The following is a 5,161-nucleotide window of genomic DNA, read 5'->3' as shown; positions in this document are numbered from 1 at the left end:
ATGGGTAATTTCAGGAGAGACAAAAACTGTAAGGCAGACTCAGATAAGCCAGGAACAAAATCTGTAGAAAATGTCATTGTCAGGCCTCATAGTGCATGTAATACAGTCAAGGAAAGTATGAGTGACCACAAAAATAGGCGAATACAAAACACACAAGGAAAACACAAAGAGGAAGTACCATGAGTGGAAAATAAAAACTGAACGAGCAAAGAGCAGTATGACAATATTAAAAGACATAATAAATGTGTAATTGAATTCCCAGAAAGACAAGAAAGAAAGAAAATGGCAGAAGAAACATTTAAAGAAATAATTTTAGAAAAATTTCCAAAATTTGTTAAAGTCATCAAAAAAAGATCCATGATATTCAGAAAATATCAACCAGAAAAAAATAAAAACTGAACTAACCAACACAAAAACCCCACACCTTGGCAAGTCATATTCAAACTGATTGAAAGTAATAACAAGGAGAAAGTCTTGAAGGCAACCACTGTATTAGGAGGGGAAAAAATTACATACAGAGGAATAAAAAATAAGAATTATAACAATAAGTTTTCCAGAAACTATGCAACAAAGAAGACAATGGAATGATATCTTTAAAGCATGGAAAGAAAACAAGAGTCAACACCCAATTCTATATTCAGTGAAAATATCCTTCAAAAATAGAAGATATTTTCTATTCCAAACAAAGAAAAACAGAGAGAATTTGGGGCCAGTGGATCAAATGTACAAAAAAAAAATACACACAAAATTCTTCAGAGGAAAGCAGATCATGTGTGTGTGTGTATGGGGTGGGGGGGGAACTTGGATCTACACAAATAAATGAAGGACACTGGAAATGCAATAAATAATGATGAAATGTAAGGTATTATCATATTTTCTTTAATGATAACTAACTGCTTAAAGAAACAGTAGCCACAATGTACTATGTGTTTATGACATATGTAAAAGTGAAATGACAACAATGACATAAGACACAGGAAAGAGAAATTAGGACAATGATAAGCTTTTGACATCACATCTGAAGAGGTACAGTATTACTGAAGGGGGGATAAAATCACTTAAAGGTGTCTGTAGGAATACCTTGGAAATATTACAGGTTTGGATCTGAACCACTGCAATAAAACAAATATTGCAATAGAGTTGAGTCAAATGAATTTTTTAGTTCTCCAGTGCATATAAAAGTTAGGTTTATACTATACTGTAGTCTATTAAGTGTGTGATAGTATTGTGTCTAAAAAAAACCTACATACTTCTTTAAAATTTTTAAAAAATATTTATTTATCTTTGAGAAAGAAAGAGCACAAGAGGGGGAGGGGCAGAGAGAGAGGGAGACACAGAACCCTAAGTAGGCTCCAGGCTCTGAGCTGTCAGCATGGAGCCCAACACGGGGCTCAAACTCACAAAATGTGAGATCATGACCTGAGCTGAAGTCGGACATTTAACTAACTGAGCAACCCAGGTGCCACCCAAAACCTACATACTTTAATTAAAAACTACTTTATTACTGAAAAATGCTAACCATTATCAGACCTTGCAGCGAGTCATATTCTCTGATCACAGATCACCATAACAAATATAATAGTAATAAGAAAATTAGAGACATTTTGAGAATTACTAAAATGTGATAGAGACATGAAGGGAGAAGATGCTACTGGAAAAATGGTGCCGATAGACTTGCTTGACAAAGTGTTGCCACAAACCTTCAATTTGTAAAGAGTCTCTGTATCTGTGTAGTGCTACAAAATGAGGTATGCCTGTATTTTAAACTCTAAGACACTAAAAATAATGAAAATAGAGGTATAAATAATGAGTGAGTCACTTGAAGAAATAAAACGAAACTTGAAAAGTAGAAGCATAGACTTCCAGCTTCTGGTGCAACATGTGAGAAGCTCAGAAATCACACTGTGTCCTAACAAATAAAAATCTGAAAAACTGAAATATCAACAACTCTTAAATTCATCAAAGAATTTCCCTGAGGTCAGAGGGCAAAGTGCTGCTTCCCCCAATTGGAGAGGGTTGCATAGGTAGATACAGGGAGTCTCAATTTACCATAGCAGAATTGTCCATGGGACATGGTGCTGGGGTAGGAAACCTGTACTGTAGTTGATGAATGGCTGGAGGCTCAGTGTGGACAAGTCTGAGAGTTAAAAACTCCAGGGGGACTCACTCATAGGAAGGACCCACAGTTTTATGGGTTTCACCTGTAGGAACTTTACCAGGTCCTCACAGTGAATATTGGGGGAAAAAATTGCTGCTGCTCTGGCAGGAGGAGGGGAAAACTAATCATTTTGAAATATGTCAGAGCATTCTGTTCTTCTTAAAGAGGAATGTCCTTAAAAAGGATTGTCCTCCTTAAAAAGGAGAAACTATTTAACCAGAGCCAACTTCCCTGGGAAAGGGACTACCTAACTCCAGTCCCTCTAGACACTGTTGTGTTAAATCCAAGAGGTGGGGGACTGAGAAGCACTGCTGACCTCCAGGTCACAGGGACCAGGGACACAGGATCACTAAAAGACAGACCTAATCATAGCACTACAGAATCCATCATCTTCACCCACCCCCTTACTACCACATTACTGAAGGCCTATTTACTGCAATCCCTTGTGTCCAGTGTATCATGTTTGCTTTTCATCAAGAAACTACGACTAACAAACTAGCATAAAACAGCTTGAAGAGATGGAAGAAGCATTGGAATCAGAGTCCCATATGGCAAGAATGGTGGAAATATCAGATTACAAAATTAAATTCTAAAACCTATGATTAATATGCTAAGAGTTTAATGGAAACAGTAGACAACATACAAGAACAGACACACAGCAGGGGGATGAAAATACTAAGTATTTCTAAAAATTCTAGAGCCAAAAAAATATAGTAACAAATTAAGAATGACTTTGATGGGCTCCGTAGTAAACTAGGTATGGTTGAGGAATTGGAGCTTGAGGATATCTCCATAGAAGTATCAAAATTAAAAAACAAGGAGAAAAAGGAAAAAAAACACCCTTAGAATATCAAATAACTGTAGGACAAGTACAAAAGGCATAATATACATGTAATGGGAATACCAGAAGGAGAAGAAAGAAAGAAACAAACAATATTTGAATACTGATGGAGAATTTCCCCAAAGAAATGTTAGACACAAAACCACACATCAGGAAACTCAGAGAACACCAAGTGGAATAAATACTAAAATTATAATATTTAAACTTTAAAAAATCAAATAGAAAGAAAAAATCTTGAAGGAAGTCAGAGGAAAAAATGCCTTGCTGACAGAAAATCAAAGATAAGAAATCCATCTGACTTTTCATCAGGAGCCACGTAGGCAAGAAAAGAGTAGAATGAAATATTTAAAGCATGAGAGAAAATAAACACTGACCTAGAAAGATTCTTTAAAAGTAAAGGAGAAGTAAAGAATTTCTCAGGTTAAAATACAATGGAAAGAATAAAAAGAAATTAAGAGGATATATGACCAGGAACCCCACCTCATGAAAAATGTTAAAAGAAGTTCTTTAGCAGTACATGAGTGGCTCAGTCATTTAAACATCTGACTCCTGATTTTGGCTCAGGTTACGATCTCATGGTCATGAGACATAGCCCTGAATCAGGCTCTGCAGTGGAGCCTGACTGGGATCTCTCTCTGTCCCCCCTCCCCTATTCACTCTCCCCTTTTCTCTCTCAAAATAAACAAACATTAAAAAAAAGATACTAGAGGGAGAAAAAGTTATACATACAGTAAACAGAAAGAAGGAACAAATAAAATTACAGCAGAAAGGAGTGAAGTTGAAAACAGAAAGACAACTGAGAAAATAATTGAATCCAAAAATCAAACAAAAACTTTACAACCAAAGAAAGCTAAATTCTTATATCCCCCTTGAACATAAAGGCAAAAATCCTCAACAAAACATTTTCAAAACAAATCCAACAATATTTAAAAAGATAATATAGCATGTTGAAATTTCTTTATTCAAGAAAACATGAGGTTACTTCAACATTTCAAATATAATCCATGTAAATTACCTTATTAATTTGCTAAAGAAGGAAAAACATATTAATAGAAGCAGAAAAAGCATCCAACAAAATACAACATCCATTCATGATAATAAGTTCCAGTAACCTAGGAACAGAAAGGAACTTCCTTAATGAAGTGTTTCTATGAAAAATCTCAAGTTGACAACATTCTTAGTAATGAGAATCCAAATTCTTCTCTTCTAATTTTAGGATGATAGTAGATGTCTTCTCTCACAATTTCTATTCAACATTATACTGGAAGTCCTAGGTAGTGCAGCAAAACAAGAAAAAACAAAATGACAAACATTGGACACCTTGTGGGATCCTGGACCAGGGGACAGTGGGCAGGATGGAGGAGCATACTTGGCACAGCACTTGGAGGACATAGTGAAGAACTCTTCCGTTGCTGGAGCACAGATTCACAAGGACTTAATCTGGGCTTCTGTGGGACCCTATCAGATGCACATGCTAGAGTCATATCTGTTCTAGCCTAGCTATCAGCAAGGTAACCTCATACCCCACATTCCTGTGGTGTGTCTCTGGAATCAGATAATGGGAGCACTACGGTTCAGAAACATGACAGCATCACAGTGGCAGTGTGTGAAATGGCCTCTTAACATCTCCTGTCAGTTCTCCAACAGTTTGTCATAGGGACGGCATCTTACCTACATTAATTATCTTGTAGAACTATTAAAGTTCCAGTAGGCGGGTCATGTATATTATCTGCATTGAGTACTTTTCTATTCATTTTAGAGAAATGAATAGAAACACTCAATAGATGGATTTATCAAAATATTTAAGAAAGGACCATGTTTTGAAATAGCAGGTCCAGGTCACTTTGTATGTAGAATTTTGTTATGTCCAATAAATCTGGTTGGAGGGGGAAAAAAAGAAAAACATTGGGAAGGAAAAAATAAAATGTATGTGTTCACAGGTGACATGATTATGAGTGTAGGAAATCCCAAAGACTTTACTAAAAATATCCTGGAACTCATAAGTGAGTTAGGCAAGGTGGCAGGATAAAAGTTTTACAATATATAAAAGTCATCTTGATTCCTACATATTAGCAGTGAAAAAGTTGTATCTGAAAATTTTTTTTAACAATCCATTTATAGCTTCAAAATTTGTATTTGAAAAATGTTAAAAGCCCTCCTTC

General features: G+C 35.7%; 1 pseudogene; it reads left to right on the top strand.

Annotated features, from left to right (window-relative positions):
* On the top strand, positions 1-4,622 carry LOC125929466 (ragulator complex protein LAMTOR5-like; annotated as a pseudogene).
* The last annotated feature ends 539 nt before the right edge of the window (positions 4,623-5,161 follow it).

The sequence above is a fragment of the Panthera uncia genome, chromosome D1, assembly GCF_023721935.1.
Source record: "Panthera uncia isolate 11264 chromosome D1, Puncia_PCG_1.0, whole genome shotgun sequence".
NCBI classification, from domain to species: domain Eukaryota; kingdom Metazoa; phylum Chordata; class Mammalia; order Carnivora; family Felidae; genus Panthera; species Panthera uncia.
This window is presented reverse-complemented; position numbering and strand designations above follow the sequence as displayed.